Consider the following 15,791-nt stretch of genomic DNA (forward strand, 5'->3'; position numbering starts at 1 on the left):
CAAACTAGTTAAAATTCGTATTGAAGGACAATGACCTAACACTCAAATCCCAAGTCAACATAATATTGAAGAAATGCTTCTTCCACGTCTGCACCACCAAGCACATTTGACAATTTCTCACTTTTCTCACTTTTCCACACAGAACACTTGCCATCTTCTCCCTCGTCATGTCAAATGTAGACAATACCAACTGGATCTACCTTGAAATGCTTGATGAGCTCACCAGAAAACTGCAATAGATGCGTAATACAGCATCAAGACTCCGCCTCAGCGTCTGAAAGAGACACCACATCACACCAGCACTGAGATCCCTATGCCGGCAACCAGTCAAAAAAGGAGCAACCTATGTGAAATTTTCAAAGAGACAATGCCAATGTTTGTCCTTCTAAGAGTGTAACAAGAATCGGAAGAAATTCAGTTCATGAGAGAAAAAATATTCTTTATTTAGAAAATGTTTCTGTTTATTTTCAATTAGAAAAAACAATTCTCAAATAAGGATATCTCTAGCCTTACCAAAGCAAAATGTCGCTTGGACCTCAATTATAGAGCACAGAAAATGTATGTTGTTCTGAATACGAAATCCATCATTCTAGGAATGCCACCGTCTATTTAAAGGTGCTGCATTATGTGATCAAGTCATTTCTTGCCTGATTGCATCATGTGCCAACATCCACTATTTTGAATTTGATTGAACAAACATTTGTCACTTCAAATGTTGGTAGATGGTACAAAGTTTGTTTGAACCCCCCCCCCCATCACGCCCAGATCTCTTTTTCCAAGCATTACATATGTTACATCCTCATTGCAGACTTGAAATACACCACCCTACACATCATTTTTAGTTTATTTAACAGTATCCTAGTCAATCATCAAAAAGAGTATTGTTTCATAAAACACATTTGCAAATGTTAGACTATTTGAATAATAGAACATTCCAGCATATAGACTATTCCAACATTTTTATAGCACCCATTTTGCCACGTATTCCTCCGCTAAACATATAAGCTCCCCCTGATAGTGAAACAACTCAGCTGAACTCAACACATTTGCTAGGACATTTGTGTCAAGAGCATGGATGAAAGGCTCTCTCTAATCAGTTACGGCTTGGCCATGAGATGTCACTCGTTGCTATGACATGGAAGAGATGTATATTTCTCTTCAGCCCCCAGCATCGTATCATATAGATATATTTGGTCACTAGGTCTGATGATGATCTGTTATTGTAGCATGAGGAACAGAACATGAGATTTGTTGATCATTAAACTTATATATGCATGACATTGCTATTGGTAATATGAAAGAAGGAAATATTGTTTATTATCTAACACTGAATGTGAACTGTTGGTAATAGGAAAGCAGGGGGTATTGTATATTATCTAATACTGAATGCCGACTGTTTCTTTTCTACCATCCGACATGGTGACTGATTTTAGTACATTCCGGTTTTATGCTGTTACCTTTAAGAATTTTCAAATATGTTCAGGACCACATTTATTTAAAAAACATTTGTCAAAATACATCATTCATTTTCATGAAAGCTATTTCTCATAATCCATACATGTTTATGCATTAGTCTAAATGCATTTAAGCCAAATTATGGCATTAGGTATTATTAATGAAAAAGATCTTAGCCAAGTCTCTAAATCCACCATTGTTCAGACTTAAGTACCGTCTAAGGAATGTTACTCCCTTTATGGACAATCTTTACGTTTTCAATTGTTGTCCATCAAAACTATCTATAGAGTTTTGCAAAGTCTTAAAATGAGAAACCCATGAGGCTGACACTTTCCATGGTTGAGTACTATGTTCTTTGATACCTGTTCTATGTTCCCTGCTCGTTATTTGATTACCAGAGTGGAAATGGACAGGCAATAATGTATATCACATATTTAGTGTTACAATTTGTGAACTTCAATATATATATATGGTGTATCTAGGCGCAAGTGTTTCTCTTTTGAATGTGGTGCTTGAGAAAACATACTACACGTCCCACATTAGGCATGCCTGCTGGTTTCCTGTTTTCAAGATAAGGTCCTCTGAAATTAGTTTGGGGACAATGTTGTCTCTAATATCTTCCCCCTCTTGAATGCAAACCTAGATCTTGAAATGATCACACACTCTACATTGAGGAATGGCCACAATTTAAGGGTTGCTTTTTAATTGTAATTCAGCAATGGCGAATAATTCAAGGTCACAGTCATCCGCTTATTATTTAGTTGTTGTTTGTCATTTTGTGTCATGCATTTTGCATGTGGAATGTTACATGCCTTATTCATAGATTGTTGAAATAATATACATGGATATTGTGTGTCATGCAAATGAGTAATCAGCTCAGATCAGATGTGATCATTGTGTGCCTGAAAATATCAGAAATGGAAATTCAGAATGCAAAATGCAGGCACACAGGGACCGATTCATGGAATAAATGTGCACCGCGCAAGCGTGCGAAAGCGTCCAAATCGCAGCGCAAGCGCGAAAATCACAGAGCAAGGGTGCGAAAGCCGCGCACATCGATTCATGGAAGTCTGTGCGCGTGTAAATCCTGGGATGTGCACTAAAATCCTGCATGGCGCACGCGGGCGCACACGTCATCAAACAGCGTGTGCTAGGCGCACAGCGAAAGTGCACATAGCGTGCCGCACACAACAAAAGTGGGCGGAACACGGGGCGTAACACACGGAATGGGAAACAATGCGTGAAAAAGAAGGCGTAACTGGGGAAGTACTGCAGGGAAATACACGAAACGCCCACACGAACGCGATCAACCCGTATTCATGGATTCGAATACGGGAAACCCGCACACGGCAATAGACGCGCATAGGCGCCAACGCATCCGCCACATGAAGGCAGGCGGAAGCGTCCCCGCGCACAGTATAAAAGTGCGCGCAAACAACAAACACGTATATACAGCTACGATGAATGCCCCATTTGTTGCAGCACTGATCTTGGGACACCAGGTCTATGGCAGGTATAGGTTTCCACCTCGTATCATCCTAGACCTGGTCAGGGAGTGGGAAGATGACCTTACATCCCCCACCCTCTGCTCCCAAGCATTGTGCCCCTTGGAGAAGGTGCTCAATGTCCTGCATTTTTTGGCCACTGGGTAATTTCAGCGGACTACTGCCATAGTGGGGGGGGTCTCACAGGCCACGCAGTCATGCTGCCTACACCAGGTCTTGGCAATCATGACAGCGCACCCCTCAGTCCGCAGGCACATGTACATGCCCAGAACACCCGCAGATAGGCAGGCTGGTGTCCAGGACTTTTACAGGGTGACACACTTCCCCAAAGTGCTTGGTGCCATAGATTGCACCCATGTGGCCCTATGTCCACCTAGGGCAACTGAGCACATCTATTGAAACCGCAAGCACTGGCATTCCATCAACATGCAGGTGGTATGCGGTGCAAAGGGAATCATCACCTCTGTCTATGCAAACTACCCAGGCTCCACCCATGACAGTTTCATATACAGAATGTCCTCCCTGAGCCGGGCCCTGGAAGCTGGGCAGCATGGTGACACATGGCTCCTAGGTGAGTACAAATGCCCGTGCACATGCATGCATGTCACACACCCACCAATACACAAACCCCAATAATCACAACCCTCATCACCTCTCCAGGTGACAGTGCCTACCCTCTGAGCAACCACATGATGACGCCAATCCGGAACCCCACCACACCACCCCAGGTAAGATACAATGCAGCCCATATTGCAACCAGGGCCATAGTGGAGCCCACATTCGGAATGCTCAAGTCACGCTTCCGCTCCCTTGACCTCTCTGGCGGGCAGCTACTCTATGTACCCCCAGTAGTGTGCAGGATCATTGTGACAGCATGTGTCCTGCACAATGTTGCAGCACGGCAGGGTGTACCGATGGACATGGTGGTGCCCCCACATCCCCAAGCACAGTCGCCCCCCATGGGAGGGGATAGGGCACGTGGTGAGGAAGCCCGGACCCAGCTTGTGGCCACATTTTTCACCTAAACTCCCACCCCTGCGGAGTGCACACAGGCCTGACACATACAGGTCACAATCGATGATGACAAAGAGACAGTCAACTTTCACAACCTTACCACCCTTTCCCTTTGTCGCCATCTTCCACCTTGTGTGTAAAAAGTGTCCAGCACCCTCAGAGGCCACCTTGACTTGCAAAAATACCAAATCAAAGAGAACTCAAAGCAGGTCAACACAGAAGCCAAGCAAAAAGCCTGCAGGCAGCAAAACAAACCAGAAGAGCCTCCAGTAGATGACTTGAAGTAGCAGTACGTCACAAAGCCCAAGTACTACCACTATGACGTAACAACCAAGTTAGCACAGTAAAACAATGTCACAACAGGATGTGTACCATGTGTGGTACATAACACAGAATGATGCATCATGAACTGATGTGTACTGTCACAGCTCCCGTGTACAGGCACAGGAGTGGCACAAACCAACCACCCCCACCGTGGTCTGGGTGCCTGCAAGGTCAAACTCATACAGGTCTCTGAGACCCTGGTGGGGAAGGAGCGTCAGGGATATGCAGTCAGGACAGGCATTGCTATACAGGATAACCGGAATGAGGGACAGGAGAGGGGAGTAAGATTGACACGGGAAAGTAGGAAATGCACAAAACTGTACTACTCACATTAACACATACACAATTACACCAAACCTGATCATCATGCACATAGTAACAAATTACTCAAATGGAAGACAAAGAGAAACTTATCTCTGGGGTGAGTGCTGGCCTCCTGCCTGTGCACTCTCAGGTCCGGTAACAGGAGCAGTTCAATGCTGCAAAGAGAGCCACAGTTACTAATCTGTGCGTGCCCATAACACACAAACACACCACCATATATGCCCCAAATTAACAAACTATTCTACAAACAAAAAATCTGGTGTGGATGCTTCGTACCCATACGTAACATTACCACTGTGATGGTTCATACACAGTCAATGCAGTAAGTCAGGCGCCGGTGGGTGCGTGGCAAATGGAAGACCAATGTGTCACGATTCACACAACATGCAATGTTCCCTGGGTAAGCAGCCAGATGCATATAGCAAGGTATGACTTCAGAACAAGTTGTGTTCCACCATGACTGAAATAAAGTAGGTAGTGCATGTGTCAAATTCTACATGGGAATGAAATGCACACGAGTCTGTCCCTTGCTTTCTGTCCCTGTGAGCTGCTTCTTTCCATGTCTTGGAACGCTACATGGCTAATACAAGTGCCTCAATGGACCATGGTGGACCAGAGGGTATGTGCCACTGCCCCTGCAGGTGCCCCAGACGACTTTCCCATCAACTAGCCATTAGTCCACCAACGCATCTCAGCTGTATTGTGTGCTTCAACACCCATATTTGTCCAAGCTCACCATCAGTGCTGCTACTAAGCATGCATGTGCAACTGGCCTGTTGAAAGGTTTGCTGCGTTGTGGCCCCCTGTGCTGCTCACCTTGCCTGGAGTCCCTAGAAACATGTCAGCTGTTTTTGGATGTATGAGCGCAATCCCTGTGCCTCTGCTTGCGCACACATGCGCATGTCGGCACCACCAAACGTGTCCAGCTTCCAGACGTCCAATGGGTCATGTCTGCTGGCAAAGGTGGTCTGGGGGCTCATCCCCCTGCAGAAAGGGCATGAAACACATGATTAATGCTTTAAAATCAACTGTGTGTGTCTCTTCAGGCATTTCATGACTGGACCATGTCAGAGACGTACATCAGAAATCACACCATCAGTGCGTCTTTCACAGGAAAAGTGTGGTACACACTATCTACGCCATGAATTGCAACAAGCACATGTACAGTAAAGATAAGAAACATACAAAACAATGCATAGCAATTAATGTACACATGAATCATGAAACCCCCCATCTAGCAAAAGAAGAACAGTGGTCAATAACACCCCTATCATCCCCACTAGGGGTGTTAACACAAGTTGGACAGCAGCAGACATGCCACAGATATGACAGTCCAAAGCCATTGTGTAATAGGCTGTTACTACGGACCATCCTTTGGAGCCCATGGATAAGGGAAGCAGGAGTGGCATATGTGAGTCAGGACCCCAAGCTGCAAACACATACACAAGACAAGCTTGAGGGCCCAGCTGGAACAGACAGTGGATGCTTTCAAAAGCCACAAAGCACCACACCGTCACATGAAAGCACAATAGACAAGCAATTTTAAACTATATTAACTAATTACACTAACTATGAAAAACCTACATTACCTAATTAAACTAACTATCAAATTGAAACTAAACTAACTAAACTAAAAGAAAAATCAAAAATGGCCACATACGACCTGGGAGGAGGTACCCAGGAGGGGGGAAGTACAGGGTGCTGCTCAACACCCACATGCGATGATGTTGATGAAAAAAAAAAACTCCATGGGCTCAACGCCTGCACAGCCCGACCGATGTGGGAGATACATTGTCGTCCGAGTCTGGCACTTCCTGGAAAGGAGGATGTGACACAGGAGCCTGACCACGCCTAGCCGCAGCTTGTCCCTCATCGGCAGCAAGTCTTCCAGACGGGTGAGCCTGGTTCTGTGTGGCGATGACACATAGGTCTGCATGCAGAACCTCCCGTGATACACGTGCTTCCTCTTCCAAGGTAGCACGTGTAACACAGAGTTCCTCCTGCAAGGTCTGGCTGGACAACTGCTGCACCTCCCAGCAAGCATGTAGCTAAGCCGAGATGGTATGCTCAAGCTGCGCAAACCTCTACTCTGCCCGCTCCATCTGGGACATCATAAGGACACCCAGAGTGGATCTGAGGGAAGCATACTCCTGCCCCAGGGCCTCCATGTGTGCCTCTGCGTTAGCAGCAATTGCTTTATGCAGAGACAACATTTCAGCCTGGTGTGCCCTGTCTGAGGCCGCCATGCCCAGCCTGAGCGAGCGGGCCGTAGACCGTGTCGCCTGCTGCTGGAGAAGCACCTGCCTAGCAGGGGGGAGCACGGATTGGGCCACACGCTCCATGCTCTCAGCAATGTTCTCCATTGCTGCCCCCTGCTGTTCAGAATTGGCAGTCATGTCTTGCTCCCACTCAGTATACTGCGGTTGTGCGCGGCGACTATGTTGCTGGGCTTGAACCCTTCTGATGCTTGAACTAAAATGGCGCTGGTGCACAATGCATTCTGGGAGCGCTCGGAAGCATGATGGATATTTACTTCATGCCGCAGTGAAAAGCTGCACACATTTTGCTGAATGTTAGATTCACAGTGCTGAGAAAAACATGATTTCCAAACCTGGTATGCGGTCAAGGAAATTTCTTCTGGGAAAGCTAACTTTGTTATGGTTTGCTACTGTTCTCCATGGAGCGTGTTTTTAGAGAAGGGAGGCACTGCGCTTCTTGGGGGGAGCTCTCGATTGACCCAGCGGGCAACTGACGGCTGTTCCTCAACTGCGCAAGTGCAATTTCCAGAAGGTTCGAGAATTGACTCCCCTTTGTGGAGTGTGTATATATGCGGGAGCCCGGAGGTGGTCAGGTGAGACTTCAGCCGGAGAAGGACACTTATGTCTGGCCCTCCTGTGAGCTGTGGTGCTCTCGGCCTGGCTGTTCCCGGGGTCTTCCAGCCGCTTCTGGGCGAGATGAGGAATCCAGTTACGCTCACGGTGATGTATTTCCTTTTGAATTCTTTACTTCTTCTGTGATTTATGTTCATATTATTTTTATGAGTTATTTCTATGTACTTCTAACCTTTGTATAAATTGCCGTATAAGAGCTGATTATCTTCTAAGAGTGCATGGCTGTGAGTTATTGCGTCTGTCTACGTTCAAAGTATTTGCTCTGTAATTGCATTGGTGATTTATGTTTGTTCCGTGCACTTTGGGGAGAGCAATACATTTTTGACGTCACGAAAAGGATACTTGTGATGAGTTGTGCCGAGTATTCAAGAATCTGTTGAAACGTAGATAGGATTTGGTTGTTTTGTAGGGGAGGTTTTTGAATAGTGAAGTTTTTTTTGCCTTTTTGTTAGTGTGTGAGTGCCTGTGGTAGTGATTGCAGTGTGGAGAGAAAAAATATATAGATTCAACAAGGTTTTGTTTTGTTCGCAAAAATGAGTACTTTGTTCAGGAAGAAGAGCGTTACCGCTGGCGGTGACTGTTCTGATGTTGTTATTCCAGGCTGGAATAAGAGTCCATATGATAAATTGGCTGAGGCGTGGGCATGTGGTGCAGGTCTAAGTGAAACATGGGATCAGGGATTGGGAGATGCCGATCCGGCTGATGTAATAGCATGCTTGCAACAAGTCCAGTAGAACGTGGTAAAGAATGTGCAGCATTAGGTAGACGAGGTTGGGTTCTTTTGCATGCTTACAGAAAAATACATCAAATGAAGGTGGAAATGAAAAATGAGGTCTTGTGATTAGAAAGGGAGCTAGCTGCAGAACGGCAGACTGCGTTAATGCAGCAGATTCAAATGAAACTGTTTAAAGATAAGGCTGACACATATCAGGTCGTGACCGAGAGGGCAGCAGTCAGAGTAGCCCGGTATAAGTATAGGAAAAGACAGGGAGGGGTCAACAAAAGAAAGGTGGCAACTGTAACTGCTACCGCTGGCGTAGATTGGGATCCAGATAAGTGGGATGGTGATATTTTTGATTCGACCAGTCTAGAAAGTAGCTCCACAGATGAGTCTGACCCTAAAATGGAAGTGAAACAGAAAACAGTGGTGGCTAAGCCCGTTAGGAGACGGCGAGCCGGACCCCACCCGCAGAATCCTGCCGGCGGAATGGTGGATTTAACCATGTTGGAGGATTACAACCAACAAGAGGTTGGGGAAATTATTACCCGTTTGAGGCAAAAATCAGGGGAAGCTTTACTGACATGGATGGTGAGATTACTAGATGGGGGTGCTGCAGGGTTGTTGGTAGATTCTATGGATTCACCGCGTTTTTTACCCCTGTCAATTGACACCAATGTACAGGAGGTGTTAAGTGCAGGACCGCCCCCTGATGCAAATGGTCAAGATACGCAGGTGTCTTTGTTGCACCTGGTAGCCCAAGCATGTAACCGTAAATACCCTATCACCACAGATTGGCCCAGTGAAGAAACAAAGTGGTATACGTTAAGAGAAGCAATTAAAAAAGTTAGAGAGCATGCTATGAAAGAGGCTATTCACGTAGATGCTCCTGATCACATGGGAGCCGTGCCCCTCTCAGTTTCAACTCGAACCATGGTGATCAGAACTGTGCCACCCGCATACAAAAGTGTCATTATGACTTTGCTCGTAGGTATGACAGGCAGATTTGGAGGAGTGGGATAAGAGCGATAACAAGCCATGGGAGAGAGAGGGGAGTAGTGAGAGAAGAACCGAAGGCAGGCGGAAAGATAGCAGAGACTCCTGAGTGTCCCGAAAAGACATGTTTTTGGCTTTGTTTAAAGATGGTGTGCCACACAAAGAAATGGATGGCATTGAAACTAGAGTAATGTATGAATTATACAAAAAACGAGGACTTGAAGCCAAAGAGCGCTATAAACAGGTTAAGAAACAAGTAGTCAACACGCCACAGGGGGACACCTCACCTTCTGCTCCCCCTGCGGAAGAACAAGACGAAGGGTCTATGGGGACACCTTCCCCGTACCAGCCAACATACGCTGATTTGAGAAAGGTGGTGAGTGCGATGCTAGAGGCAGAGTCGAGTCACACTCATTCAAAGTTTGACTAGGGCTTCGACCAAGCTCCGGCAGCGTCTGCCTGCATAAAAGTGGATAGGCGGCCTCATGTTGATGTTAAGATTTTTTGGGGGCCAGGAAATACAGAAGGGGTGCGAGCACTGATAGACACTGGGGCGGAGGCCTCTTTAATTCATGGTAATCCAACACGATTTAAAGGCAAACAGTTTACTATTACAGGTCTAGGGGGAAAGGAGACCCCCGCAGTACAAACGAAAGTGTAGATGAAAATAGGCAATTTAAATAGGCAGAAATACCAAGTGTTGATTGTCCCGATACCTGAATATATAATTGGCTTTGACATTTTGGAAAGGTTAACCTTGGGACTTGGCGGTAAAACGTACCTGTTTGGGGTGAGTGCATTAATCTGTACACCCATTACCGTAGGCAAATTGAAGATGCCCCCAGTGCAAATGCCAGTGGCAACCAAGCGGGTAGCAATGAAACAATACCGCATTCCTGGGGTGGGCACAAGGAAATTTCAGACACCATAAAAAAAAGGCAGATGGGTCGTGGAGAATGACGGTGGATTACAGGGAGTTGAATAAACACACTCCTCCCTTAGTAGTCCCAGATGCTATTACCTTGATTAAAAATGTCCAATTAAAAATGTCCAAAAGTTTGAGGGGACTTGGTATGCAGTGATCGATTTAGCTAATGCATTTTTCTCCGTGCCAATTGCTGACAAGTGTCACAAACAGTTTGCATTTTCGTGGAATGGACATCAGTACACTTTCACGAGGCTTCCTATGGGGTACATACACAGCCCGACTATCTGTCACCGGCTGGTGGCAGAGCACTTAGACAAGATACCGTGTAAACTTGACATACAAATCTCTCATTACATTGATGATATTTTGATCCGAGGCAAGGATGATCACAGTGTGCAAAGCCAGTTAGATGTCCTTATGGAAGGATTGAAAAAGGAAGGATGGGAAATGAATTCGAGTAAAATTCAAGGTCCAGCTGAAACAGTGATATTCCTAGGGATTCAGTGGCATCATGGGCATCGAGAAATGGTGCCAAAGGCCAGACAGAAAATACTTGAATTCACCACTCCAATTAACAAAAAGCAAGTTCAGCAATTTATAGGACTGTTTGGGTTTTGGAGACAGCACATTCCTCATTTAGTGCAGATATTGGCCCCCCTCTACAAGGTGACATGAAAGAAATATGAGTTTCAGTGGGGGGAAGAGCAGTAGAAAGCCTTTGAGTTGGCGAAAGACACCATGCAGCAGGTGCTTGATTTATGGACCTTGAAGGAAGGAGAAGTGGAATTAAATGTGTCTGTAGAAGACAATTATGCTAACTGGAGTGTGTGGCAGAAACAAGACAGGAAACGTGTGCCATTAGGGTTTTGGAGTCGTAAGTTGCCCAACGCTGGTAACTCATACACTCCGGTTCAGAAGCAATTGCTGGCGTGTATTGGGCTCTTGTTGATACCGAGCAGTTGACGGTAGGCCATGATGTATTCATGAGACCAGAAATACCAATCATGCAATGGGTACTGAGCTCTCCTAAAACGCATAGAATAGGACATGCTCAAGAAGACAGCATAATTAAGTGGAAATGGTATATTCAAGACAGAGCCAAATCAGGAAAGGGTGGAGTGGCAAAATTACACGAGCAAGTAGCCAACATACCGCCCTTCAGATTACAAACCACCGGAAGTGCCTGAAAAACATGGGTCTCCCGTGAAATGGGGAGTACCTTACAGCGATTTGCCCGTGGATCAAACAGGGCATGCTTGGTTCACGGATGGCTCAGCGCGATATGTGGGAACTGAGCGGTACTGGAAAGCAGTGTCGTACAATTCCAAAACAAAAAAGACGTTGACAACGACAGGGAAAGGGAAGAGCAGTCAGTTTGCAGAACTTTATGCAGTTTACCAAGCATTGAAATAAGAGACCCCTGGCCAATGTTATGTGTACACAGATTCATGGTCAGTGGCGAATGGATTGGCAGTGTGGTTGCCAACTTGGCAAAAGAATGGGTGGAAGATTCATTCAAAAGAGTTGTGGGGAAAAGAACTGTTGCAAGATATTTCAGAAATATTGTTACAAAGTGAAGTCACTGTATATCATGTGGACGCGCATTGTGCCACAGACTCATTAGAACGTTGGTTTAATTCTGTTGCAGACGAACACACCAAGATTTCATCTGTGGATGCAGAGGCTCGGAAAGACGATTTGGAGGGTTTGGCCAAATGGGCCCATCAGAATTGTGGGCACCTTGGGGAGAAAAGGCTACTATCAGGTGGGCACAAGCTCGAGGAATCAGTCTTCCTTTAGAAGTAGTGAAAACGATCATTTTGCAATGTTCCGTGTGCCAAAACCAATTGCATAGACCTATCCCTCAAATTGTTCAAGGCACATTGAGAAGAGGAAAATTACCAGGTCAAATTTGGCAGATTGATTATATCGGTCCTATGCCAATCAGTAGAGGTTGTCAGTATGCATGCACTATTGTGGATACATACTCAGGATATTTGATGGTTTTTCAATGCAAACGTGCAATCCAACTGAACACCATTAGGCTGTTAGATCAGATCATATTACATCATGGAGTGCCTTTGCAGATTCAAAGTGACAATGAGTCACATTTCAAAGGCAAATTAATCCAGGAGTTTTGTCAGGAAAAGAGCATTGAGTGGGTGTACCACGTCCCATATCACCCAGCTGCTTCAGGGTTAATTGAACAAATTAATGGGTTATTGAAAGAACAGTTGCGCAAATCTGGAGACGGCAGTTTGGCAGGCTGGCGTGATCGTGTGTTTGATGCGGTGCAAGTATTAAACAATAGGCCTGTGTATGAACATGAAACTCCTTTGATGCGATTAATGACTCCTACTTTACAGTTTCAATCCAATTCAGTCAGAGAAACTCTATTGTACTGGGAAATTACTCCAGGTTCTTTAGCTCCCTATCGAGCAACTCCAGAGTCAGCAGGGGTAGACTTGCATTCCCATGAAGAAATCAGATTAGATCCAAGAGGAATAGTTGTAATTGAAACAGGGATTGGAGTACAGATTCCCCTAGAGCATATGGGATTGATTGCCCCTAGATCTGGCCTAGTATTGAAGGGAGTTTAAGTGTTGGGTGGGTAATTGATGCTGATTACCTGGGCGAGATTAAAGTCATCCTAATGAATAGTGGGGATCAATTGTTATCAATCCACAAGGGTGATCGAGTGGCCCAATTGATAGTAATTCCCATTAAGTTGTCCATGATTAAGAAGGGGGAGCCTTCTACAGTGTTAACTGCCTGTGAGGACCGCGGTTTTGGCTCTTCAGACAGTATGGTACCGGGTGCAAAGGTGTGGGTGGAAAAGCCAAGTGGCCCACCATTGCCCGCAGATGTCATTGCATAAGGCAGAGATGAAGTAGTTTTAGTTATGGAGCCTGGTAGAAAAAAATGGCAATATGTACCCACAGACAAATGTTACCTGAGAGAGTGATGTGCAACACTGATATCTCTTTTCTGGGTTTGCCTTGTAGATCCTGTGTCTGGTTGGTGTAATTGTGGCACTAAATGGACTCCATTTGGGAGAGTTAAACAGTCTGCTGCTACCAACGAAAAATGTCACATCTGTGCCAGTGATCAAGGGGATACTGATAGTGATGAATAATATTGTCCCCAAGCAGCCTTATGCCAGTGCCGAAAAGCCAGCCAGACAGAAGACCTGGATTCGTGAAATGCGACAAACACATCAGCAGCAAGTGAAAACAACCTTGATGCCAGTCGTGCAGGATGAGTTTGCAGGAAGGCGAAAACATTCTCCTATGATTACTCAAGCAGAAAATATGTGGTTATTTCTGGCACAGCAAGTACATATCACACTTTAGTTTTACTGATGTGACCAATGCTGAGGCTTTATTGACTACGTGTTAAGTAGCGGTGCCGACGCCTGTTCCGGTTTTAAAGCATATCTTTGGCGTCACACACAATGATTCTTTAGTTCAAGACTCAGATATTAGACAATCTTTTTCAGTTTATGAATACTGTCGGTTCTGCCAAGAGACTGACCGTAAATGGAGAAATTTGACACGTGTTATTACTTATAATATAACCCAAGGTGATGTATGTTACGTTATGACATGCAATGCACAAGAAATTGGCAAATGCCGACAAATAGAGTTCACCAATCAGCACAATCATACAATGTTCGAGAGAAGACTATGTTCGCGAGTGTCACGCAAATGCACCAGTGTAAATAACACTATGTCTTGTCATACAGTGATAACTGCCAGTCATTTGAATCATGTGAAACTTCCAACAGGATGGCTCTTTTCATGTGGTAACATTACATACACTTATATTCCAGCTAACATTTCTGGAGGTCCATGTGCTTTAACTCGATTAGGACTAATGATGTTTCCTTTACACCCAGCGATAACTCGAGGTAAAAGGTCAACTTTCGAATCTGTAGGTCTATTTCCTGACTGTGATTCACATGTACATTTGTTATCAGAAGCTGAGGTTCTAGCATTAACAGTTTCATTAGTGGGAGTTTGGGGTTTAGCTGCTGGAGGTTACAAATCTTTGATGAAATTAGCATGTTTAGTAGTCAAAAGCCTTAATCATACTTCGCAGGCTTTAGAAGAATTACTTCTTGATAGTCAAGTTATTAGAAAAGCAACTTTGCAGAACAGAGCTGCTGTTGATTATCTATTGCTAAAACATAATTTAGGGTGTAACACATTTGAAGGTATGTGTTGTTTCAATTTAAGTGACCATTCACGATCTATTGAAAGTCATATTCGAGGTTTGAGGGATCTCATTTCTCAAGTGTCTCAAGATCATAATAGAAATTGGCGGGATTGGTTATTTTCATGGATACCTGATATTGGAGGTACACTACGTTACATTTTTGCTTGCATTTTTATTATATTGTCTATTATAATTGCTTGTTGTTGTTGCATTCTATGTATTCCCAATTTAGTTTTAACATTTCGTAGGTTTCAGAGACTGGTTCTTGTGCCACCGGGCTATGGAAGGGTGGAATTGTGATGCTTGAACTAAAATGGCGCTGGTGCGCAATGCATTCTGGGAGCGCTCAGAGCCATGATGGATATTTACTTCATGCTGCAGTGAAAAGCTGCGGGAGCCAAGGACCGGGTGTCCTCGTTGTGTTGGCACCGCCCATGGGTTCACGACTACATGCCCCCGCCGACGTGATATCCCAGGCACGTCAGTGACTGGTGTGGAGGGTGACCCTGTGTCCCGATCCACCACAGGCGGAGGTTGCAACGCTGTCTGACCCCTCAGTGCAGGTGGCGCGGACAGAGGAGTGCCCACATCAGAATCACTCACCCCTGACATATGGACCTGATTCACATCCAACTCGACATGGACGTCAGAGTGTTCATCATGGCTGGACTCATTGCCAGCCAGAGACAAGATGGACTGTACCACATGTGGGTTTTTGTGGCCTACCACCCCACTACCCCCACTTGCGCCGTGTTGCTGTAGTGATAACAACCCTGTGCCTGTCATGACAACACCATCCTCTGGCTCCATTGCGTCATCATCTGAAAAGTAGAGAGAAAAAAGGTCAGTACACATGTTAGAAGCACACAACACACACACACACACACATCACACAGACACCAAACACATCAAGCAGACATGTCACACACAAAATAGAACCTGCCATGCATGCTGGGTCAACTTGACATTGCTTCTGTGATTAGGCATTTAGAATGGTGTCAGTTTGCACAGAAGTCGGTCGATGCAGTGCAGCAAATGTGTATGTTACTCACTATCTACATGTACAAGTACTTCATGATGTGTGTCAGAAAATGTGAAGGCAGTGCAAGGTCAGCTTTTGGCATCACTTGCAATGTCCATTCATTGGGTGTCATGGCTACAAGCAAACCACTCCTCCCCCCCCAAGTGCAAATGCAGGGATGCCTAGCATGGTATCAATAGGCTGACCATAGACCTGTGTAGTGACAGACAGTGTTGACTAGCATCAACTGCATCATGTGAGTCAAGTGACAACACAGCAAATGATGATGAGACAGTAGGCAGGACACATGATGAAACCTCTGGAGTACACCCACGTGTGAAGAAGACACTACAGCAGTTGGACAGAGTCACTGGCCATTAATCAGACTGAGGCCTGT

The sequence above is a fragment of the Ambystoma mexicanum genome, chromosome 10 (genome assembly GCF_040938575.1).
Source record: "Ambystoma mexicanum isolate Mex_15411 chromosome 10, UKY_AmexF1_1, whole genome shotgun sequence".
Taxonomy (NCBI): Eukaryota; Metazoa; Chordata; class Amphibia; order Caudata; family Ambystomatidae; genus Ambystoma; species Ambystoma mexicanum.